Here is a 25,661-nt window from a genome sequence, read left to right as displayed (position 1 = left end):
TTTAAAATTTCAAAGCCAGGGCTACACACAAGATGAGTTAATTCACTGATTCTGGGCTGAGACACAAGTACTGGGAGTTAGAGAGATCTCCAGGTGATTCCAATTTGCAGACAAGTTTAGGAACCCTTGGCGTATAAGAATTATAATAACAATATCATTATTATCATTTGAAGATGAGTAGGGGTAATGGTGGGCTTCCCTGGTGGCTCAGTGGGAAAGAGTCCGCCTGATCAATGTAGGAGACACAGGTTTGATCCCTGGATCAGGAAGATCCCCTGAAGAAGGAAATGGCAACTCATCCAGTATTCTTGCCTGGAAAATCCCAGGGACAGAGAGGCAAGGAGTCTGGCGGGCTACAGTTCATGGGGTCACAAAAGAATTGGATCAGACTTAGCGACTGAACAACAAGAACAAGAGATAATGGTAATGACAGTGTTACTAGCCACCATTTATCATTTACCAACTGCTGCTTATAAGGCAGGCAGTGACCTGAGTATCTCAACAGCAGGATCACATCTAACCTGCACAGCAACCCTGCAAGATAGCTTTATAGGTGGTTGAATAAGGAAAGGAGGAAGTCATGTGTTTGTAACTGATGTCAGCTACAGAGTTGCTTAATCCAAAGTGTCAGGTGAAGTCTAGAAAGATGGAGTTGTTGGGCTCCTTTTGTTGATCCCAGAGTGACCACTGTGGTCATTGTTGGGGCTGAGATTTAGGGCTTGTTTGTTACCGCAGCATAACATGGCCCATCCTGACGGATGCAATCATCCTTTTTAATAACCACAGTTTGATTTAGAAGTCGATATGCAAAAGAACATGTTGCAAGGTTATAAATTGAGGGTAAGTTTATTTTGGCTTGTGGCTTGGAAAGAGAAATGAGTGTAGTAAACCAGGCTATTAATCTTGGGCTGGTTGATTCATCCATCAAAATCCAAGGAATCAGGTGTAATAAATTAATAAAACATAACCTTGTGTTTGCACAGCACTTTTCTCAATGGAATACATGGTGCTAATGCAAACCTCATGCTGCAGCTGGTCTTTTTGACACATCCTAGGAGGACTGTCAGGTTAGGTAGGGCTATGTGTTACTGTGAGGTAAAAACAGAATCTAATTCACGTGGGAATCTGTATGCAACATCTGTAGAGATGCCTGACCGGAGTCTTGGTGAGTAGTTTGGACAGGAAGCATGAGAGGGGTGGGAAGGATGTTTGTAGCAGAGGGAACAGCATGGGCAAAAGCACAAGGAATAGTACTTACAGGAACTCTGTAAGGAAGTAGTTCAGTATTACTACCAGGATACCACTCCCTTACTCAAGGGAAACTGGGAAGTCCCATGAAATCTTCATTTCCACTTCTTCATCCTTCAGTACACATCTCTTAACATTTTTTTCCCCATACCTTGGAACAGATTTACGAGTAATGAAGGGTTAAATAAGGATAATGTGTGTGTGTGTGTGTGTGTGTTTTAATTTTTATCCATTGATTTTTGGTTGTGCTAGGTCTTCATCGCTACACATGGGCTCTCTGTAGTTGTGTCGAGTGGGGGCTACTCTTCGTTGTGGAGTGTGGGCTTCTCATTGCTATGGCTTCTCTTGTGGAACTTGGGCTCCAGGCTCATGGGCTTCAGTAGTTGTGGCACATGGGCTGCGTTGCCCCACGGCATGTGGCATCTTCCCGGACCAGGGATTCAAAACCCATGTCCCCTGCATTGGCAGGTGGATTCTTAACCACTGGACCACCAGGAAAGTCAAAGGATAATGTTTCAGTTGATCTCATGTATCCTGGAAGATCACACCAGACAACACATCAAATGTTGCACACTGCTTCTTAGTAGAGATTTTTTGCAGGACTGTGTTGACACCTCAGTGATCCAGTCCAACCTTTGTAAATCAACTCAGCAGTTCTCTATTGTAGATGGGAACCTGTGTGATCCTCACTCTGGACCCAGAATCCAGGCCTAGAGGATTGTGTTCTATGAGCCCCCCTGGACCTGTCTTGGACTCCATCATTTAGCTAAGAGTACGATGTTGGATTAAAAATGAATTCCAAGGTTCTGTCCTTGTCTAAAATTAGGTGATTCATTCAGAAACTCTGATGCAGGCCCTCATGAATAACAAGTGGCCTATTAATTAACAATGTTAAATAAATGCTGAAATGAGAACCACATATATTTCTCTGAGTCTGTGGGTTCAAACAAGACCAGAGTTCAGGCAAAGTGGCATTCCCCTCTTCTTCTCTGCATTAAAACTAAGGATGGATGCTTTCTCATTAAACCTGTGTTCTTCTTCTTTTTTTTTTTTTTTTTTGCCCAGTGAATACTAAATTTGGTTTTCTAATTTATTTTTAATTGGAGAATAATTGCTTTACCATGTCGTGTTGGTTTCTGCTGTACAACAACCCTGAATCAGCTATAAGTATACATATAGCCTCTCCCTCTTGAGCCTCCCTCCCACTCCTCAACCTGTGTTCTCATGTGAAATCAGCCCCAGGATTTTAGAGAGGAAGCTAGCTAAACCAGTTAAGCTTCTTTTTAACTTGGACTTTATTGGTTCTCTCCTGGAAAGATTTCTTTTTTTTTCCTTTTTTAACCTTATACAGTATCTCTTCTTCTGTGGCCTTGAAACTGTGAGAATCTAAACTCTTGTCTTGCTCTTAGCTCCTGTTTGGCATATTCACATCATACTGTCTAAAGCTCTAAATTTCAACTGTTGTGTCACATAGCTGGTGACCTCATCATTTTGGCTAATTTGGGAAGAGGGGGGCAGTTTACATCTCACCTCCTTGTGCTGCTGATCCATTCCCTGGTTTCAAGGCTGTGGCCGTGCTGGGGGTTCAGAGTAGGGTAAAGGCCCTAGGACTGGGTTAACTCAGCTGTTTGACCAGCTGCCATGGTTTGAGTGCATGCCTTGTGCCAGGCATGGTGCCCGGCTCTGTGCTAGCACTGTGGATGCAGGGTTGACATGACAGGCATGGCTCCTGCCCTGGTGAACCTCACAATGTTCAAGGATGTACACAAATCACCATGCAATTTACAATTATGATATGTCCTTGAAATACGTAACACCGGTCCTGAGAACTCTCACAGCAGGGGCTCTGACCTGCTTTGCTCAAAGTTCAGATGCCTGGCGGTGATGAAGAGCTCAGGTGAGCAGGTGGAGGCTGGAGGCTTTCAGAGTAGCATGTAATCCCAAAAGCAAGGTAGGACCAGGTGAGAGGTTCAGGATGAAGCCCACAAACAGCACTAGGGTCCTGGTGATTTGATCAAGTTCAGCATAAGGGCTGGACGTCTCCTCCCTATCTCTCCCCACGCCCCCAGCGCTGACTCCCCCACACCAAGAGGAATGGTCCTTTCCCTTTACTTTCCAGGCTGCTTGTCTGTATCAGTTTCTTTGGCAGTTGTGTGTTGCTTTGTATCATAATAAGGTCGTGTGTCTTCATCCCCTGGAAGGGAAGGCTGTTTTCTGTACTCTTTGTGTGTTCCCCAGTGTGTGACCCTAGTTGATCAGTTGGGTCATGAAAAGACCTACATTTTACCAGTTAACTTCGGTTTGTAGGCCTCTTATATTCTTCTTGCATCCACAGCAGCAGATCAAGAAGAGTAACAGGTAGCCCCTCCAAAGGCCTCCGAATATCAGACTCACCAAAGCCTCTGTTGATTAGACAGTGAATGGGGAAATACTATCAACTTGGGTATAGTTTAATAGAAATTAGCTTGTAATTAAAAGTTCAAAGTAAGTTGGCATTTCTTTTCTGAATCATATTACCTAGTTTTATTTCTACCCCTGTGATTCTTTCCATTCACAGAATAACTAACCTCCAAGAGCCGCCTCCTATTTGCTTAAGCCCTTTTGGCCCCTTCCTTCGGGTCTGCTGCCGTCTTCCTTGGACATGTCTTCCATTGCGCCTTCATTTTTCTCTCTTTACATGCTTCTCTGTTCTAATGCTGTCTTTTTGAACAGATACATTTATTCAGAACATTGAAGGAAAATAAAAGTCTTTCATCCCTACTCTCATGTTGTCATTGAGATTTAATTTCTCTGATCCCATCTGCCGTTTCCCCTTGAGGGTAGATATTTTATATGAGTGGCATTCTATTTTATGTATATACTTCTGTGCTTTGCTCTTTTTTTTTTCTTTTAATTTTTTTGGTGACTCTACACAGCTTGCCGGATCTCAGTTTCTCTATCAGGGATGGAACCTGCTCCCCCTGCGTTGGAAACACAGGGTCTTAACCACTGGACCATCAGGGAAGTCTCTGTACTTTGCTCTTTAATATTCACAGTTTTTCAGTCAACAGATGTTAATTGAGCTCCTGTGTGCCAGGCGTTGCTCTAGTGGCTGGGGATAAACAGATCAGTGAACAGACCAGATCTGCATCCCTGTTGTCCTGGTGCTTCTGCCTTATTCAGAGAGATTCACGATAAACACAGTACAAATTCTATTAGGAGGTAATTAACATCATAGAACAAAAGTAGGGTTAAAGAAGGTTGGGATTGTTAATTTATAAAATATTGTCTCATGTTGCTACCATCTTTGCATGTACATACGTGCTGTGTACTAAGTTGCTTCGGTCATGTCCGATTCTTTGAGACCCCATGGACTAAAGCCCGCGAGGCTCCTCTGTCCATGGGATTTTCCAGTCAATAATACTAGAGTGGGTTGCCATGCCCTTTTCCAGGAGATCTTCCTGACCCAGGGATTGAACCCCGATCTCATGTTTCCTGCGTTGGCAGGCGTGTTCTTTACCACTATCACTCTATGTACCTGCTGCTGCTGCTGCTGCCAAGTCACTTGTCGTGTCCGACTTTGTGCGACCCCATAGACGGCAGCCCACCAGGCTCTGCCGTCCCCGGGATTCTCCAGGCAAGAACACTGGAGTGGGTTGCCGTTTCCTAGGGGTTGCTTATTATCCTTGATATCGATGGATTATAATTTATTGAAAACCTTAGAAATATAAACTTCAAATCTGGAGAGGACTTAAAAGTCCTTGAGAGTAGAACCTTCATTTTCAAAGTGAGGAAACAAATCCAGAGAAATGAAATGACTTGTTCAAAATTATCCAGCCCCTAAGTGGCAATGCAGAAGCTTTTAAATTGTTATTAAATTAGTTTTCATTAATTCTAAAGACAATTCTTTCAAATTCAACTATGCTGTTTCCCTGTTGCAGGAAACTTATTTCTGGTTTTTATTATACATAATGCTAGTACAGGCAGCTTTATGCAAATACTACCTTAAGGTAGGAGGTTAATTAATAATTAGAAATAATAACAAACAAGGACTTCTTTGGTGGCTCAATCAGTAAAGAATCTGCCTGCAATGCAGGAGACATGGGTTCGATCCCTGGGTGGGAAAGATCCCCTGGAGAAGGAAATGGCAACCTGCTCCAGTATTCTTGCTGGGAAATCCCATGGACAGAGGAGCCTGGTGGGCTACAGTCATGGGGCCGCAAAGCCAGACATGACTTAACAACTAAACCATCACCACCTTTGCCAGGCACCGCCCTAACTGCTTTACTTGCGATAACATCATTTAGACAGTGGATAGATACCCTTACTTTCCTAGTTTTTACAGATGAGAGAATGGAGGGAGGAATTCAGACTCTGAGTACAGGGTCTGAGCTCTCAGCCACTGTGACATACAGCCTTCTGAGTCTGAATACTAAAACCGCAAATTTCAAAACTCAGAATAAATAATCTGTAACATATAATTGTTTTAACCACTTGAGAGTTTACTAAGACCAGGGATGTCTTAGATTTAGTTGTATGTCACTGCTGTTTTTAGAGTAAAAAGTGGTTGGCTATGGAAGATTTCCTGTTCCATCTGTTATTTTAGTTAACCCTGACAATAGTAGTGAATTAGGTGGTTATTGTGCCTATTAAAGATGAGTAGTATAGGCACTTCCTTGGCTGTCCAGTGATTAAGCCTTTACCTTCCAATGCAAGGGGTACAGGCTTGATCTCTGGTCAAGCAGCTAAGATCTCATGTGCCGCGTGGCCAAAAAATAAAAACATAGAACAGAAGCAGTGTTGTGACAAATTCCGTAAAGACTTTAAAGAAAAAATGGTCCACATAAAAAAAGAAATCTTAAAAAAAAAGTTGAGTCATCTAGTATTTTAGATGAAGCTTGGACATTGAGAGATTAAGTTAATATTTGTAGAAAGAAAGGGGCAAGTAGGAAGCAAGGAAGCTTGAGTGACTCATGCATGTCAAAAGCTTTAGAGCCTGGGGTCTAATCTTGGCTTCATCTCTTAGTAACTTTGTGACCTCCAGCAAAATACCTAACGTTTTTTTTTTTGTACCTCACTGGAATTTTGTTATCCAGAAACTGCTGCTGCTGCTGCTGCTGCTAAGTCACTTCAGTCGTGTCCGACTCTGTGCGACCCTATAGATGGCAGCCCACCAGGCTCCCCTGTCCCTGGGATTCTCCAGGCAAGAACACTGGAGTGGGTTGCCATTTCCTTCTCCAATGCATGAAAGTGAAAAGTGAAAGTGAAGTCACTCAGTCGTGTCCAACTCCTAGTGACCCCACGGACTGCAGCCCACCAGGCTCCTCCGTCCATGGGATTTTCCAGGCAAGAGTACTGGAGTGGGGTGCCATTGCCTTCTCTGGAACTGGAAGCAAAAAAATCTTTCTCTTGATGTTGTTATAAGGGTTGGATTAGAACATGAGTGGAAATCAGCCAAAATGAAACCATTGATCAGAGGTATTGGTGGTAATAGTTGCTTCTGTCATTACCAGATTTCAACCCAAACTCGTTTCTCTTTCCTCTAACTATGATATTTCTGGAAAACACATACAAAAATCTCTTTTTTTTCAAACTGAGGTATTCTTGCCTGGAAAATTCCATGGACAGAGGAGCCTGGCGGGTTAGTCTGTGGGGCTGCAAAGAGTCGGACACGACTGAGCAGGCACACGTACAGTAGTCGCTTTACAATGCTGTGTTACTTTCAGGTGTATAGTGCAGTGATTCATGTGTGTGTATTATTTTTTAGACTGTTTTCCATTATAGGTTATTACAAGGTAGTGAATATAGTTCCTTGTGAAAGTTGCTCAGTCATGTCTGACTCTTTGTGACCCCATGGACTATATACAATTAATGGAATTCTCCAGGCCAAAATACTGGAGTGGGTAACCTTTCCCTTCTCCAGGGGATCTTCCCAACCCAGGGATCAAATGCAGGTCTCCTGCACTGCAGGCAGATTCTTTACCAGCTGAGCCACCAGGGAAGCCCAAGAATACTGGAGTGGGTAGCCTATCCCTTCTCCGGCAGATCTTCCCGACCCAGAGGTCGAACCAGGGTCTCCTGCTTTGCAGGTGGATTCTTTACCAACTGAGCTATCAGGGAATCCCATAGTTCTTATAGTTCCTACTTACAGGTAGGTCTTTGTTGTTTATATATTGTATGTGTAGTAGTGCACATCTGTTAATCCCAAACTCCTAATTTATCCCACCCGCCTTCTCTTTTGGTAACTGTAAGTTCACACAAAGTCTTATTTAAATGGCATCGATAAATTAGTGACCCTTGACACAATTAGGGATTCTCTTTTTTTAATTTTTAAAAAACTTTTTATTTTATATTGGAATATAGCGGATTAACGGTGTCATGATAGTTGTAACCAACAAGGGATTCTCTTCCTTCATAGTTTCCTCTGCCTCTGTGGGGGTGCCATAAAAGGTGAGGGGACAGCAGATCAACCTCTCTTTGGGTTTCTGGGTCACAGCGGGGTGAGGCCTGGGAATGGATGGCTCACCCAGCCCTTCCTCTCCCTTACATCCCTCTGGATCTGACTTTCAGACATCTCAGCCCCACCTTCCGTGACCCCTTCCTATGCCTGTGCATCTTCACAAGGCGACCTGGCCGCCGTGGGGGTGGACAGGTGGGTCAGGCTGTGGGCGCACTGGAACACTGAGGGGTCCTTTTGGAGCGGGGTCTGCTTCTCCAGGTGGGCAGGGGAAGATCTTTTCTTGTGGAGGGTGTGACTTTTGAGCTGAAAATGCCAAGAGGTTCTTGAACCACACAAGGGGACTGAGAGAACTGTTTGTAGGAAAGGCCAGCATCCGCTTCCGTGTCCTCGTAGACTTTCCTGTAGCCAGCTCTTCTCTAAGTGGGGCACAGGCTTTGGCCCACAGACTGCTTACAACATCAGTCAACTCCATGGACCAGCCCATCCCTCTTGGGAAAAACCTAGCCATAGAACAGGGTCTGGGAAGGAGACGTGAAGATGTATGAAGTCTCTGCTTTCTTCTTTTTATGTTCAAATCTTGATAAGAAGACACGTTCTTTGCTTCTGTCGCCTGTATCAGCAGCTTATTCCTGAAATGAACTCCTCGATGTCGTCCTGGCTTCGTCATACTCGAGCTTTTCCGGCTGCAAACAATTTTGCTTCTAGTTGGTGGGGACTCTAATGACTCCAGGTGGTGAATGGACGGTGGGGAGTAGACTTCTGTAGAAATACAGCTCGAAAGCAATACAAACACAGAACGGAAAAGGGGAGGCTGGTGAAGAGGGGAGGGCTGTATTACAGCGTGTTACCTTTGTTGACATTGAAGAAACCAACCCTTTACCTTAACACTGGGGAACTTGTTAAATGCTTTGTGGAGTGGCACAGGGTCCCGCATGTATGTATTATAGAGCCTTTAACAACAAGTTGCTCAAGTACCTTTGTTAAGGAAAGATGACCAAGACAGATCATGAGATGAAACACAGCAGATGACAATTCAAAATATGAACCATTTTTATATAAGTCAATGCATTATCTTTACATAGATATAGACATAGTAAAAACATTTGGAAGCGTGTCCACATGGTTTGGGAGGTTAGCTCATGGGGTGTTTATATTTTCTTCCTTTTGCTCCTCTGAATTTTCAGATTTTTTCTGCAATCAACATGTAAATATTTTTCATATAGTCAGAGTGAAAGAAAGGTAGAGGAAGCCAGAAACCTCTTTTTTTTTTTTTAACTCAAATTTTAACACCTTAAATCCTTCCACGTATTTATTGAGGTCTTCTAGGAGCTGGGTGGGCACACCCAGGTGTAGGGACAGGAATGGGCAGGGTAGCCTTGGCCTCTGCCTTCACTGAGCTGACCTTGTGTTGAAAGTCTTTTTTTTTTAATTTAAAATATTTTTTTAAGCTCAAAAATAAAAAAATTACAGGTTGTGGTAAGTGCTAGAAGGGGGAAAAAAAAGCCAGTGACATATGAGGGAATATGGAAGGGAAGGTCAACTTTAGGAGGGAATGGAGGGACCACTTTGAGGAGTGACCCTAGAGAAGGCTGAGATGCAGCTGCATGGCAAGTGTATTCAGGGCGTAGGGAGGGGCCAGCAGATGCTGCCTTCCTGCAGGTCACTCAGAGGGATGGTGAAACTTGAACTGCAGCTGCCCAGTATGAGCACTGTGTTGCACTTGGAAATGTGAGGAGACTTAGGGATACACCTTGTAACTCTGGGGGCATATGGCCATACGGATAACTTTATGGCCTCTGAGAGATTGGTTAATGTTTTGCTAAATCACAGGAATGTATTGGGTTTGAACTGTTGAGTCTGTTCTTTGGTTCTTTTTGAGGAGCAGCTCTGATGTCATCCTTGACGCTAGATAGGCTTTGAGCCCTGCTCAGGGATTCCCCGGAGAAGGCAATGGCACCCCACTCCAGTACTCTTGCCTGGAAAACCCCATGGATGGAGGAGCCTGGTTGGAGAAGGAAATGGCAGCCCACTCCAGTGTTCTTGCCTGGAGAATCCCAGGGACGAGGGAACCTGGTGGGCTGCCGTCTCTGGGGTCCCACAGAGTCGGACACGACTGAAGTGACTTAGCAGCAGCAGCAGCAGCAGCAGGGATTCCCAGGCCTCCTTCCCCATCCTCTTTTGCATTCATTAAACTCACACATTGGGTGGGTGCTCGTCTCTGTAAGGCATGACCCATGACTCTTCATCCTCAGCCTGGGCTGTGGTGGAAATATCTGGGAAGGTGCCTCTTTGTTCAGGGATTCAGTATCCACTGATTCCTCAAAGAGGAGGAGGAGAGCAGTTGAGAGAAGTCCCTGAAAGTTAGATTAAGGACAAAGACTCGATACAGAGTCAACAAAAGCTATAATCTTGGTGCTTAAACATACTGGGTAGTGTATTTGAGTTAACAGTGGCAGCAGCTATTCACGGAATCCTCCTAAGTACCACTGGACCGTAAAAATCAAGAACCATAGCAATGTTCAGATCCTTTGACCCATCGATTAAAATCCATGGAACTTATGCTAAGGTTATCATTTTTTTTAGTGGGGAGAAACCAAGAAAACAGTGATGTCTATTCTGTAATAGCAGTAATAGTAACGACAGAGTACTTTGGGGTTTTGAACTCATTTTCCTGTTGTTGATCAGTCCCTCAGTCGTGCCCTACTCTTTGTGGCTTCCCTGTCCTTCACCATCTCCTGGAGCGTGCTCAAATTCATGTCCATTGAGTCAATGATGCCATCCAACCATCTCGTTCTCTGTCATCCACTTCTCCTCTTGCCTTCAATCTTTCCCAGCATCAGGGTCTTTTCCAGTGAGTCAGCTCTTGGCATCAGGTGGCCAAAGTATTGGAACTTCAGCTTCAGCATCAGTCCTTCCAGTGAATATTCAGGGTTGGTTTCCTTTAGGATGGACTGGTTTGGTCTTTCAGTCCAAGGAGATTTTCCTATACAGCATTTATAAGAGCACTGAAACATTCCTGTGAGTATGTTTTTATGTCCATTTCACAGAAGGGGAATAGAAGGTTAGAGAGAGGAAGTGAGTGCCCTGCTTCACTCTGGCAGATTCAGGCTCTGAGCACATGCACTGTCACCTGTAGGAAGCTCAGAAACTGAGGAAATTGCTGGGAGGCCAGGAGGCAGAGGGAAGGACCCAAGACTGAAAATAATTAGTGAAGGTGAAGTCGCTCAGTCGTGTCCGACTCTTTGCGACCCCGTGGACTGTAGCCTACCAGGCTTCTCCGTCCATGGGATTCTCCAGGCAAGAATACTGGAGTATAGGCTTAATTCTGTCCCAAGTACTGAGCAAACTTTATCTAAACTAATTTTTAGAACAAACTGTGGGGAAACTGAAGTTCTGAGATTAACCTGTGAAGGTTGTAGGACAGGCGTCAAACCCTGGCGGGGCTAAATCCACAGCTCCCTGGTGCTTTTAGCTCTGCATTATTGCCTAGTGGTTCACAAGAATGCATTGCTCCAAGAGGGAATAATGAATGAAGGAGTGAATGGATGAGATGGATTAGGCCATAGAGAACTGTTGCTGTTGTTCAGTTACCAAGTCATGTCCAACTCTTTGCAACTCCATGAAACTGCAGCACGCCAGGCTTCCCTGTCCTTCACTGTCTGCTGGAATTTGCTCAGACTTAGGTCCGTTGAGTCCGTGATACCATCCAACCATCTCATCCCCTGTCACCCCTTCTCCTCCTGTCCTCAATCTTTCCCAGCATCAGGGTCTTTTCCATTGAGTCGGCTCTTCACATCAGGTGGCCAAAGTATTGGAGCTTCAGCTTCAGCATCAGTCTTTCCAATGAATATTCAGGGTTGATTTCCTTTAGGATTGACTGGTTTCATTTCCTTGTTGTCCAAGGGACTCTCAAGCGTCTTCTCCATACCACAGTTCGAAAACATCAATTCTTTGATGCCCAGCCTTCCTTATGGTCCAACTCTCACATCCATATGTGACTACTGGAAAAATCATAGCTTTGACTATACAGACCTTGTCAACAAAGTAATGTCTCTGCTTTTTAATACACTGTTTAGCTTTGCCATAGAGAGTGGACATTAGGATTCCCATGGTCGATACATTCTTTTCGACAGCTTTGTAATTTCCACATGCAATAGGGTTGCTCAAGTGTCTCCCATGAGAGTTGCAGCTTTCCTTGCCCTTGAGGCTACACTTTTCCAATACCCTTCACCTAAAGCCTCCCTTTCTTCGCTCAACTCATCCCTTGCAAAATGCCCAGAGTCAAATGAGTCCAGGGTGAACCAGGCGTGCAGGGTGTGGACCTTTAGCAACTGAAAGGAAACAGAGCTATTTCAACATGATGAAATATTCTGCAGCCTTAAAGTGATAAATGTGCCTGGAAAAATAGGAAAAGATACTAGGAGGTAGTTGCACATATCTGAAGATACCAACTGAAGCAGTGTTCATTTACATGGATAAAGGTTGGAAGAGAATAGGAATGAAAACTGGAAAGGTTTGGGATTGGATGGTATCACTGTCAGATTAATCTGTGAAGCTAGGAACCGCAGGGTCATGACCCACAGTTTCTGCTTTTTCTTCCCCTAAATTCCACTAGTCACAAACATGTGTAGATTCTATAATACATCAGTAAATACCTCAATTCTGTTGTCCATTCTTTCTCTCCACTGCCAGTTTCCTAGAACAGGCTCTTACTATGTCTCGCCTGGACCTCACAACAGCTTCTCTGGTCTGCTGGTCTCCACTGTCTCTCCCACTGTAGTCCACATTGGACACTGTGGTCAGAGTGATCTTGGTATAAAACACATCTGATTATGTCTCTCCCTTGCTTAGAAGCTTTTATTTACTGGTGGTTGCCTTCAGGAGGCAAGTTCAGACTCCTTAGGATGGTGTTTGAGGAGGTCCTTTCCAACCACCCAGTCTTCCCCCAAGCATGTCATGACCTCCCCTTCCTCTGCCCATGTAACTTTTCTTCTTGGCCCTCCCCGCATCTCTTCAAGACCAAGCTTATCCTCTGAAGCCTTCATAGCCATTCCAGGGAGAGTTAGTTGCTCCACCCTCTGAAATTAGAACGAATCATGCCGTGTTGTAATTGTGGGGTTACGGCCCTTCCCTTTACTGAATTTTGAGCCCTTCCAGGACAAGAGCCACATGACTTACTGACTTCACCCTGTGTCCCATGGTGCCTGGGACACAGTAGAGGGGCAAAACTGTGTTGATTGAATGACTCAGTGACTGAATTTGTAAAAAGCAAAAGAGGAAATGCAAGTCAAAGGCTTTTAGTACAGTGCCTGACACATAGACTAAGGATTAAAAAAAAAAAAAAATGCTAACAAGCCACCATGGTTAAATCATCTTTAGAGCCTAGTACTTTTATGTAAACATCTTTTTTTGCATCCTTTGTTTTTTTTTCAACCTGAGACTTTGACCACAGCTGAAATGTGATTACATTTACGCAGAAGGATGAAGAAGGGATCGTGGAAGAGTAAATTCATCACTTCTCCTAGGTTTTTGTTTTCTGTCCCCTCTTTCAGGACCTCCCACATGGGATAGTGGCAGAGCTTACACAGGTCAGGAACATGTGTAGGCTGATAAGGAGAAAGGTGTCTCTGAAAAAAGCAGTCTATACTCCTCTTGGGACTCATCCTCTATTTTACAGTTATCACTCATCAAATGGATTGTTTTCTTTGCTGGTCTGTAAGCTCCTCCAGGCCAGCATCATGTCTCTGTCACTTTGCAGAAATAAAATTCGGACCAATGAATGACAGTTGATGGGCATCAGATTTCTGATCAGTGTAAAAGAAGAGGCTCCTAGGACTTCCCTCGTGGTCCAGTGGTCCCTGCTTCCACTGCAGGGGTGAGGGTTCAGTCCCCATTTGAGAAAATTCCACATGCTGTGGAGTGAGGCCAAAATAATTAATTAAAAAAAGAGGCTCCTCACAATTAGAGGATAATGAGCTCCACATAATTGGAGATACTTGAGCTAAACTGGATGTTCACGTGTTGAGGATATTACAGACAAGATTACTCCTCCTCTCCATGGGAGACTCGGTTCCAGGTGTGTGGTTGCTGGCAGCTCGTATCTAAGGGACTGAGCAGGTATAAGAACCCTTTCTCTGGCTCAAAGAGAGGATGTTGGGTCGATATGGACCAGAGTTACTTAAGAGTAGGTATCCGTGTATCAGACAAATGGATCAGAGTTCTTGGATTGTGGAGACTGTTCTGTTAGCATCAGTGTTTGCAAAACATCAGCGCCCTGTGTTCCATTGAAATTGATGAAGATTATAGTGGATACAGTGTAAGACCCCCAAATCATCCTTAAGTAAGATAATTAAGGTAAAAGTTTGAGGCCTAGGACTCTTGCCCTTAGTGTGTGCCTTGATAAAGCCACCTGCTCTCTCCATGACGCTCTTAACCACATTTCTTTGTAATATGGCCAATATCACTTGGTCTTCATGTAACTCAAGAGCAAGACAGAAAGCTACATATGGTTAAGTGCTGCCTTCTATATCTGGGGCAAGGAGTGTTTGCTTGGCTACCTATGGTAAGGCCCAGATCACTACTGGGATCTTACCTATTTGACTAGAACAAGGGTTCATAATCAGGGTTTCATAGATAGGCTTCCTGGATCCAAAAATTTCCTGAAATTGTGTGCAGTTCGTTTGCCTGTATACATTAACCTGGAGAGAAAAGTGCATACTTTTATGGGATTTTCAGTAGAGATCTTGACCTCAAAATGTTTAGGACCATTTACCTTCATAGTTACTATCTGCTTAGCAGTCAAATTGAAAATATCCCTGGGAGATGTGATCGTTATTTACACTTTGGCATTAATGAAAAAAATCTGAGAGTTTCATAACGGTATTAGGATGAGCTAGCTAGATGGGATGTTCTTGTTTTCTAAGTAAAGCGGGAACCTTTATGTTCAGAGTGAAAGGGGAATTTGGGGAAAATGAAGCTGCGCCCTCTACCACATCCAACTTCTCTGTCCATCAGATAGCATTACCCAGACCAGACCCTAGAACAGAGTCTCATTTATCTGAAAGTGCTCTGTGTAGCACCATGCAAGTCTCAAGTGGCAACTGATCTCTGTTCTCAGACTGATTATTTAACACCTCCCAAGGGCGTCTCCATGATACCATCGCAGGCGATAACGGTGTACCTCTCGGCTCTGGGGAGCCTGCCAAGCGCATCTGCAGTGTCTGGGAGTTTAAGACTCAATCAGCACCTGGCGGAGAGGGAAAGGCGTGCCCGACTTTGATGGGTTAAGCAGAGTCCAGATCTGCGAGTCTCGAGTTCCACTTTCTACCATTTCTGAGCTTACTGGCCTGAGGCAGGTCATTGTCACCTCTGAGCCTCAGTTTTTCCATCTGTAAAATGAGAAGGATGCAAGACGCGGGTACACCCAGAAGCCATCTCGGCCTTTAAGGTTCTGCCCCTTTAAGGAGGGCGGGGTCGCGGAGAAGGTAGCCGCGCCCCCTTCCTCTCCTCGCGGAGTCCTCCCGACCACCTGTCTCCGGCCTTGCCCCGCCCCCTAGGGGAGGGGCTGGAGCAAAGGGGGCGGGGAAGGAAGACTGGGTTTACCTTGCGGGGCGGGCGCGCGGCGCATGCGCACGGCCGGACAGGTCCGCGGCGCCCTCACTTCCTGGCATTCCCCCTTCCCCCTCCTCGCCGTTACCCTGTACATCCGGGTCATTTGCCCTCCCCGCTCGGAGGAGCCGCCGCCGCCGCTGCCGCCGCCGCCTGGCTCGTCGCGGCTCCGCCACAGGGGCAGGTGCGGAGGGGCTCCCGGTCCGGCCGCCGCCGCCGCTGCCCCGCTCCGGGCCCGGGGCTCCCCCTAGCGCCGCTGAGGAGCCGCCGCCGCGGCTCGAGGAGGGCGGAGGAACGGGGCTGAGAGAGAGCGCCTGGAGGCTCGCGCGGAGGGTGAGTGGTTTATTTTTTTCCCCTTTTCTCCACTTCCCTCACACCCCTGGGTCGCCTGCTCCGCGACCCCATTTTGGCGGAGGCGGGCGCGGTGGAGCCGACGCGGGGCTTCTTCGTCCCCCGCACCCGCCCCCACCGCCGTCGCCGGGGGCCCGCCCCGGCGCCCACCCCCGGCGCTGCGGCGGCATCTCCGCGGGCGCCCCGGGCCCTTCCTCCGCGCCCGGGCCGCCCCGGCGCTCATTCATTCGGTTCTGCCTTTCTCCGCCCCTGCCTCCTTCCACTCGCGTCTCCGCGCGTGTGCTCGCCGTCCCCTCCCGTGCTCAGTCCTGCCTCCGCCCGTGACCTTTGGCTCCTGGGCGCTTCCCCCTCCCACGTCGATGGTCGTCCCCCGGCTCGGAGCTCCCACCTCCCTTTCCTCCCAGCGGCCGCCTTCCCTCCCTCCCTCTCTCCCGGTGCTGGTCCCCGGATCCACACCCCCTTCTCTCTCGGACTCCGCCACGCCTCGCCCGGACACGCGGCCCTCCTGGTCACCTGCCTTGAAGTTGGTGCCCCGACCCCTTCCACCTGTGCCACAAGACCGTCCGACTCAGGTGCTGCGTGGACCTCTGATCCGTAGCATTTAAAGTCCCGGTTCTCAGTCCTAGGGTGTGGTCTTAGCTGTGTTTCCAAAACATACGTTTCTACTATAATTATCCAAATGCATGACTGTCAAACTGTAGTGGAAGTGGCACTTGCTGTGTGTGTGTGTGTGTTCTTCTTGGTTATTCTGGGTCACACCAAATACTTGCCCCCACGCCGCCCCGCCGGAGGAGTGTGTGAGTGATTTGCTCTGAATGTAAAATTTGGCCGAAGATTGTTACTCTTTCAACTCCTCCACATTCCTTCTCCCGCTGTTCCATGACTGATTTGCAACATTACCTGTTAATACTGTTTGTTGGTGAGGCTTCTTCTCGGCTCATCTGTCACCAGCAGTTACTGAATGTCCCCCAGTGTGCGGAATACTGATGAAATAAATGCCTGAATTCTTGCTCTGCTACAAAATGCCATTCTGGAGAAGACAAAGATTTGGGACATTTGTTTCCACTTTCTCTCCCCCCACCCCCCGTAAATTTATTGAGTTTGAAATCTTTTTACTCCTTCATGTGTAATGTGGAGAATGTGTATCAGTTGTGTGTTCTTATAGTCTTGCCATTTGGAAGACTGGCATTCCAGAGGAGTGTTTTGTATAGCTCAAGGAATTTCAGTCACTTGGGTGTCCAGAGACTTATTGCAAATCGTTTTAGACTAATGTATCAAGAAAAATAAACTGATCCTTTCAATTCTTTAATTATACTTAGTAATAGAAACAGAACCTCTGTGTCTGGAACAACTTGGTAATTGGGGCTTATTTGATAGCCTGCTTGTAAAGTGTTGCAGTTAACTAAAACTGCCTGATTCAGCATTCATAAAATGAAATGACAGCAGTTTTTCTAATGTGACATTCATAGTTCATAATAATGAACTCCAAGGAAGGTCCTTAGTCCTGAAGTGCACCTTCCTTCCTGTCAGTTTGATACAGTTGCTGTCAATATTAATAGGATTTGTCTAACAGCCCTGTCTTCTGGCGAGGTAGGTACTAAAAATGTGGTTGGCTCTTTGTCCCCTGTCAGGTTTTGGATGACCACTTTAAGCACTAAGATTACTTTACTTGGAGTCAAGTAAAGTAATTTTTTTTTTTTTTGCAGAGCAATTTTCCTGGGTAATATATACAGTTATGTAGCTACTTGAGAAAAATCTCATTTTGTAAAATGGAGGATAAAAAGTATGAATTCTGGATTATTTGACAATTGCATCAAGGCTAGATTTTTCTCACCTAAGAAAAAATGGTTGATCAAAGGAAGGCATGATTAGTAAATTGACCCTAGTTGCCCCAGCAAAAAATACAGTTTCAGGTGCTGAGTAAAACTGAGTGAATGTAGTTTATTTCTGATAGATTCCAAGTGACATTTAACAGCAAACTTAAGATTTATTTCTCTAAACTTTCCCCTTCAAATGGGTGAAAAATAGTGTCATTCTTGAGGTTATTTGATTCATTTAAAGTGGTCATTTACCTTAGTAAGTAATTGAGCAGTAGAGACAGATGCTTATTTCATTTAATCCTGGTCTCCTTGGGGAAAATATTGTACTGTCACTTTTATGAGGTTACTTAACTCATTAGTTATTGATGCACTCAACTGTTAGAACATATAATTTGTTCTTTTCACTGTTTAAGGAAAACAAAATTTCAAAATACTTAATTATATTGTTAGTGGCATGCCCACTGTTACTTTTGGTCTTTCCTTTTCTGTTGCTATAACAGGGTTTAGCACAGTGCCTGCCTGGTGCACAGTGGATATGCAATAAATGTTCTGACTAATTGAATGAATGGCAGGTTTGGAACAGTTAGACTGTAACATCAGTTTGTAATTAGCAAAAGTTTTCGAGAAAGATGTTGATTGCTCTCAGATGCAGTTTTCTCAGGTAACTTGTACATTTTGAGGATTGCTATATATAATTATTTTTAAATGCTTTGAAATCTTTGGGGAGAAACTACAATAGACATCAGTTTGTGATATGCTTTAGTTCAGTGAAGGGATATGTTCACTGAAAATGGATATTTGATGTATGTAGCTTGTCAACGTTCATGACTAATGGTAATTCAGATAATTTCTTGTATATTTAAAGTTTCTAAAAATCAGCATAAAAATTCTTGAGTGTGTGAGCTCATCCTATATTATAGTCAGTTCATTAAACAAGGTTAATTTTTCAAGGAGCATTTTTTCATATAGTAGAAAAGTGACGAATCTGATAATGTGGCAGTGTTGACTTAACGTTTCAGTGGTGGTGATGATAATGATGTTAATGGTAACTAACACGTACCTAGTGTGTGCTACTTGCCAGGCAGTGTTGTAAGATATTTAATCTTTACAACACCCTAATTCTAATAGGTGGTAGGATTGCAGACTAGGAAACTAAGGTTAGGTAAGGGACACAGAGATAGAGGACTGGGTGTGTGCCCTTCATTATTACTCTGTAATAGTGAACCCCTCTGTGCCACATTCTCCACACAACCCTGCAATGTGTAGGTTAATTCCTAGTTAATTCTTAAATAGCATTAGGAAAGTAAGGCTCAAACTGCTTAGGTAACTTGTCCAAGTACTTGCCCAAGTAGGATCAAGAAGGCTGGCATTTCAGCCCAGGCCTCTGCGACTTGTAGTCTTCACTAAAATTATTTCAAAGTACTAATTTGAGGTCCTGTATTTTATGTTGTATATTTAGAAGGCATACTTACTTAAAACAGTGAGTCTCCAAACGTTTTCACCTGCCACACAGGATGGATAATGTTCACTCTTCTCTGCTGCCTGTGAGCATATGTGTTAACATGTCAGTTGCTCAGTCGTGTCTGACTCTTTTCAACTCCATGGACTATAGCCCACCAGGCTCCTCTGTCCATGGGAATCTCCAGCCCACCAGGCTCCTCTGTCCATGGGATTCTCCAGGCAAGAACACTGGAGTGGGTTGCCATTCCTTTCTCCAGGGGATCTTCCTGACTCAGGGATCCAACCCAGGTCTCCTGCACTGCAGGCAGATTCTTTATGGTCTGAGCTACTGTGAGCTTATACAGGATTATAATTTCCTGTCCACTGGCTATAACTTCACCCCTTTCCCACTCACACAAGTATACTGGAATGCAAATGAGTGACATTTGTAGAATTTTTTAAACAAGGAAATCATTCTTAGAATTTTGATCATTTAACTATACGCCATTTCTTGTGACACGCCCCACATCCTGATTGTGGTACGTACCATGGGTGAGAATGGCTATTTTCAAAGACACTGGGTGATTTTATTTCAGTAGAAGACCTAATGCAGAGATATTTCTGTAGCTATTTTAGTTTATTTTGAAAAGATGATGTCTGGTACTGTTGTATACAGCATTCTGAAGCTTTCAGTCCTGTACAGTCATTTTCTGCCTTGTGAGTAATCTCTACTTGATGTGTTCTAGTCGGCGCATTATGTCAGCTCTGTGCTAAATCTAAACTGATAGACACCTATCACTGTGTCTGTCTACATTGTGCCCCAGAATCTTTCTCTCAGTCGTAAATTAGCATGTTCTCAGATAATCCAAATTACACTGAATACTGAGGTCAGTTTCAGAAAACACCAGAAAAAAAAATGTCATATTCCCAGATATTATTACTTGGGATTGTTGTTTTTGTTCAGTTGCTGAGTTGTGTCTTAACTCTTTGTGGCCCCTTGGACTGCAGCTCACCAGGCTTCCCTGTTCTTCACTGTCTCCTGCAGTTTGCTTAGATTCATGTCCATTGTGTTGGTGATACCATTCAACCTTCTCATCCTCTGCTGTCCCCTTCTCCCCCTGGACTCAGTCTTTCCCAGCATCAGGGTCTTTTTTCAGTGAATCGGCTCTTTGCGTCAGGTGGCCAATGTATTGGAGCTTCCAGTAGGTTAACCCTAACCCTATTAAGCTTCACTCATTCCAGTGAATATTCATGGTTGATTTTCTTTAGGATTGACTGATTTGATCTCCTTGCTTTCCAAGGGATTCTCAAGAGTCTTCTCCAGCACCACAATTCCAAAGCATCAATTCTCCGGCACTCAGCTTTCTTTATGAGCCATCTTTCACATCCATGCAATTACTACTGGAAAAACCATAACTTTGACTGTATGGACCTTTGTTGGCAAAGTGCTTTTTAATATGCTATCTAGGTTTGTCATAGTTTTCCTTCAGAGAACAAGTGTCTTTAATTTCATGCCTGCAGTTATTATCTGCAGTGATTTTGGAGCCCAGAAAAATAAAATATCTGTCACTGTTTGCACTTTCCCCCTTCTATTTGCCATAACTTGATGGGACTGGATGCCATGATCTTAGTTTTTTGAATGTTGAGTTTCAACCCAGCCTTTTCACTCTTCTCTTTCAACCTTATCAAGAGGCTCTTCAGTTCCTCTTTGCTTTCTATCATTAGAATGGTATCATCTGCATATCTGAGATTATTGATATTTCTCTCTGCAATCTTGATTCCAGCTTGTGATTCATCCAATGATGAATTTCAATGTGATGTACTCTGCATATAAGTTAAATAAGCAGGGTGATAATATATAGCCTTGACATACTCCTTTCCCAATTTGGAACCAGTCCGTTGTTCCATGTCTGGTTCTAACTATTACTTCTTGACCTGCATACAGGTTTCTCAGGAGACAGGTAAGGTGGTCTGGTATTCCCATCTCTAAGAATTTTCCACAGTTTGTTGTGATCCACACAGTCAAAGGCTTTAGCATAGTTAGTGAAGCAGAAGTAGATGTTTTTCTGGAGCTCTCTTGCTTTTTCTGTGATCCAGTGAATGATGGCAATTTGATCTCTGATTTCTTTGCCTTTCTAAAGCCAGCTTGAACATTTGGAAGTTCTTGGTTCACGTACTGCTAAAGCCTAACTTGAAGGATTTTGAGCATTGCCTTGCTAGCAGTGTGAAATGAGCACAATTGTACAGTAGTTTGAACATTCTTTGGCATTGCCCTTCTTTGGGATTGGAATGTAAACTGACCTTTTTCAGTCCTGTGGCCACTGCTGAGTTTTCCAAATTTGCTGGCATATTGAGTGCAGCACTTTAATAGTGTATCTTTTAGGATTTGAAATAGCTCAGCTGGAGTTCCATCACCTCCATTAGCTTTGTTTATAGTAATGCTTCTTATATTTCTATATTTGGGATTGTTTATGCCATTTTTCTGTTCTTAATGTGGGTAATGGAGAATTAAAGGCACTGATTTAAATGAAAACGGAGATTGGCTACATCTTGAAGTGGACTTTTGTAGTTTGTTGATTTGTGCTCTTCTTTTTGGCTACACCACAGGGCTTGTGGGATCTGAGTTCCCCAATCGGCGATCAAACCCAGGCCTTCAGCAATGAAAGCCTAGAGTCCCAAACCACTGGACGCCAGGGAGTTCTTGACTTGTGCTCTTATTGGTAGAGTCTCCGTGTAAAATTTCAGTATGTATGGACAAAAACATTTAAGTCCTGATTTGCTCTTTCCTGATAGTATTAATATTCTCAGATTATCTGTAAGATATGAATAACACTATCTTTGCTACATGATTCCCAACACTGTTGTGAGATTTTTGTATTTATTTCAGTGCCGTATAATAGGGGAGGAAGAATGTAATTTTATTGAAGTGATGCATTTTTAAGTTGAATGATCATTAAAATTTTTTTGTTTTGATATATTTCTTTGACACCTGGCACAATATGTGGTATATGATTGCTATTGATTACTCAAATAGTTATTGAGCACATAAGCAGGGTTACACAACAGTGAATAAAATGTTAGTGGTCCCTTTTTAACAGTAGAAGTAAAGACAGAGGAGAATAGATAGTATGAATTTAGTAGGTACTTAATCTTATGAGCCAGGATAAACACCCATCTGGTAATGCCATCTAAACTGAGATCTGAAGAGTGGACCATTAGTCAGTCTGGCAAAAGGAGAAATGTATGGACATAGAAAGGAGAGGCCAAAGCCTGGAGATGAGAAAAATCCTGTGTATCTTACAGACAGTTACTGGTTCTGTGTGGCAGTACTGCAGGGTATGAAGGAGATGTGGGAAAGAAGTGGACAGGAAGTGTGCTGTGAGGCTGGCTGGCTGAGTCATGTTAACAGGTTCAGGGCAGTTTGGACCAAAGGCCACTGGAAACCATTATAGGACTTTAAAGGGGGTGAGAAATACTCATTTATTTTTTCAAAAGATTGTTCTCAAAGCTTTTGGAGAATGGATTAAAGGTAAAGTAAGACTGGATACAGTTGAGCAAGTTCAGAGGCTTTTGCTAAAGTCCACGAAATAACTGATAGTAATCAGTGCTCAGGTACTGACAGTGGATGGTCTGGCAATACAGAGTTTATAGATGTGGGCTCCACTGAGCCCATAACTTTGTGTCCAGTGGTAAAGTAGAGGATGAGTTTCCCCAGAGGGCTCTCCACCTCTTTTTCATGTAAAGTTGAGATGTTGTGGAGCTAAGGCAATCCAGATATATTCTCAAATACTCATTTTCAGTTGACTCTCCATCTTGTTAGTCATTGAGTATGAGCTGACCCACCCCAAAGTAGAAGCATCAGACTGGAACTCATGAAGCCTCCCTGAGTCAGGCTTTCTGTTTCCACAGGAGCCCAGTAGCCAGCTGCTTAACAGAAGCAGTTGGCCTGATGGCTGTGTCAGGGAGGCAGAAGAGTCCATCCTCTCAGGGGCACCACCAGGTGGCACCTTTATCAGAGGCTCCAGTCAGTAAAATCATGAGTCACAGAGACTTGTCACCAGAAACGGTTCTTAAGGCTGTGGAGCCTCAAAGGTACTAGCACTTCCCTGCATGCAACCCTTCCTAATTGGGAGAGTTGCCTCTGGGACTTACAGGATGGGGAAGTTCATCCTATACCATAGGATGGATGTAGAGGCAACAACTGGAGGACTTTAAAGTGACCCAGAGAGCCTCAGCCATAAGTCACTTCATTTCCCTTCCCTACTATAAACGCTGCCCACACCCTACTCACTGAATCTGGGTATGGGACGAGATCAGAGAGTGACCACGTGGGTGTCTGTGTCCAAGAGAGCCATAAAACTTGAGTTCTTCTCTAAAGTTTCCTGGCCAGCTTCTGAGGGGTATGTGTGGTTTTCTGGGGGTCAGGCAGACCTCAGCCCTACCCCTTATTATTTTCCTCTGAAAAGCAGAAGAATTTGGGAGGAGGAGTAGAGAGGGAGAGAGAAGCAGGGATGTAGTGGAGAGCAGCTCTGTATCGGTAGTCAAGGCTTTGCATTCCCTTTTGGTCATTCTCTTGTAATTCCGCCAAAGGAACTTCTTTTCGGTCCATCATCCAAAGCTCTTTATTTTCAGCAAGGTAGTCTTTACTTACACAGTCTATTTTAGCTCTGGGGCCTCTGGCTCAGCAGTCACAGCTATTCACCTAGAGACACAGGACTTGTTTGCCCATTGTCATGACACATCCCTTCCTCTGCCAGCCCAGGGTAGGATGAGTAACAACCAAGTCATCATTTCAGTGCCCAATTTCAATCTGACTTCTCAGTGCTCAGCTTCTAAACATGAATTCAACTCCTTTCATTAACAGGGCAGTGGATTCTTATTCCTGCCTTCTCGCCACCCACCACTAGAATAACTCTGAGATTCCAGTGTGTCTTCTCATTTCCCAGAACTCTGCCCTCAGGGACCTTTATCCTCTCTCTTTGAGTCCTGGCTCTGTCAGTATCCCATTCATGTTGCCAAAACTGTCCAGAACCATGATGACCTGAGATCCTATCCTGCTTGCAAGCTAGTAAGTTTCCCTGCTACAGTTTCATGGATGCTGGTAGAAGACATGAGTCCCCTGTGTAAGAGCTGAAGGATAGTTGATTCCTCTCAGTAATATTAATAGCAATAGCCAGAGTATCAGCATTTGTAGTAGTGTAATTTCCTGATCCTTGGGTACCCATAGTGGCCCACGTTATTGGAGAGAAGCGCTTCATTGAGGGAACCCAAATCTTTTGTAATGAGCAGTAAGCATGCCTGTCCTTTGCTCTAGAGGGAGTCATTGTTTTTATCTCTCAAGGCTGTTTGCTCCACAGATGACCTTGAAAATATAGTCCAGAGCAAAAAGACAGTCAGTACCTCTGCTTGCAGCATGTTAAAAACACAGACCTATAGAAAGTTGTTTCCCAACATACGTAAATTGTATTTCAGTAAATCTGACTTTAGAGAGGTAGCTGACGTTTAGTAAGAACACAATATGTATATTTGTTGGTGTTCATTTGGTTGACCTGTTTTTGAGGGCAAACCTCTATGCAATGACTTCTGTGAATTTTAGGATTAATTTTCCCCAAGGTAAGTTGCCAACTAATAACATGTACTTAAAAATTAATGTGTAACATGTTCAGATACCTTTTGATTTGGGGAAAAAAATTACTTGTGATCTTTAAGGATTTCAGGAACGTTAAAGGGAAATGTGAGAAAACTTGTAGATTGATGCAAGGAGTGGGGTTACTTTGCTTTTGTTTATATCAAATTGTATTACAGTTCAGTTCAGTCACTCACTTGTGTCCGACTCTTTGTGACCTCATGGACTGCAGCACGCCAGGCCTCCCTGTCCATCACCAACTCCCAGAGCTTGCTCAAACTCATGTCCATAGAGTTGGTGATGCCATCCAACCATCTCATCCTCTGTTGTCCCCTTCTCCTCCTGCCTTCAATCTTTCCCAGCATCAGGATCTTTTCCAATGAGCCAGTTCTTTGCATCAGGTGGCCAAAGTATTGGAGTTTCAGCTTCAGCATCAGTCATTCCAGTGAATATTCAGGACTGATTTCCTTTAGGATTGACTGGGTGGATCTTCTTGCAGTCCAAGGGACTCTCAAGAGTCTTCGCCAACTCCACAGTTCAAAAGCATCAATTCTTCAGGGCTCAGCTTTCTTTATGGCCCAACTCTCATATCCATACATGACTACTGGAAAAACCATAGCTGTGGCTAGATAGGCCTTTGTCACCAAAGTAACATCTCTGCTTTGTAATACGCTATCTAGGTTTGTCATAGCTTTTCTTTCAAGGAGTAAGGTCTTTTAATTTCATGTCTGCAGTCACCATCTGCAGTGATTTTGGAGCCCGAGAAAATAAAGTCTGTCACTGTTTCCATTGTTTCCCCATGTATTTGTCATGAAGTGATGGGATGCCACGGTCTTAGTTTTTTGAATGTTGAGTTCTAAGCCAACTTTTTCACACTCCTCTTTCACTTTCATCAAGAGGCGCTTTAGTTTTTCTTCACTTTCTGTCGTAAAGGTGGTATATTTATTTTTCGTTTGTTTTTGTTAATATGTTTGATTTTTGAAAGGTGAAACCTTCCCTACACCCTTAACTGTATATGCTACTTCCACGCCCTGAATATCCTATGTGTGACAAATTCTGATGACATTTCCATCACTGATAGGGTTAGACAAAGTGCTATCACTAGCACTGATGTTATTTTTTGCACTTG

At 44.1% G+C, this 25,661-nt stretch overlaps 1 protein-coding gene across 43 annotated transcripts in view; it reads left to right on the top strand.

Annotated features, from left to right (window-relative positions):
* Positions 1 to 25,661, top strand: part of CYRIB (CYFIP related Rac1 interactor B) — a 148,486-nt gene that overhangs the window by 48,318 nt on the left and 74,507 nt on the right. For 2 of the 43 annotated variants that reach the window (XM_086335564.1, XM_086335543.1), the window contains exon 1: positions 15,529 to 15,628. The exons of 33 other annotated variants lie outside the window; for them this stretch is intronic. The gene's annotated coding sequence lies outside the window, so the exon portion shown is untranslated. Of the gene's footprint in view, positions 1 to 15,305; positions 15,629 to 15,986; positions 16,219 to 25,661 lie in introns of those variants that run through there. 8 more of the 43 variants (XM_086335524.1, XM_086335525.1, XM_086335549.1 and 5 more) reach the window with 8 other exon arrangements.

This window comes from Bos grunniens, chromosome 14 (genome assembly GCF_055505025.1).
Source record: "Bos grunniens cultivar Pamir isolate PY7600 chromosome 14, Bosgru_T2T1.0, whole genome shotgun sequence".
NCBI classification, from domain to species: domain Eukaryota; kingdom Metazoa; phylum Chordata; class Mammalia; order Artiodactyla; family Bovidae; genus Bos; species Bos grunniens.
The sequence above is the reverse complement of the archived record's forward strand: the minus strand, read 5'-3'. Positions and strand labels throughout refer to the sequence as shown.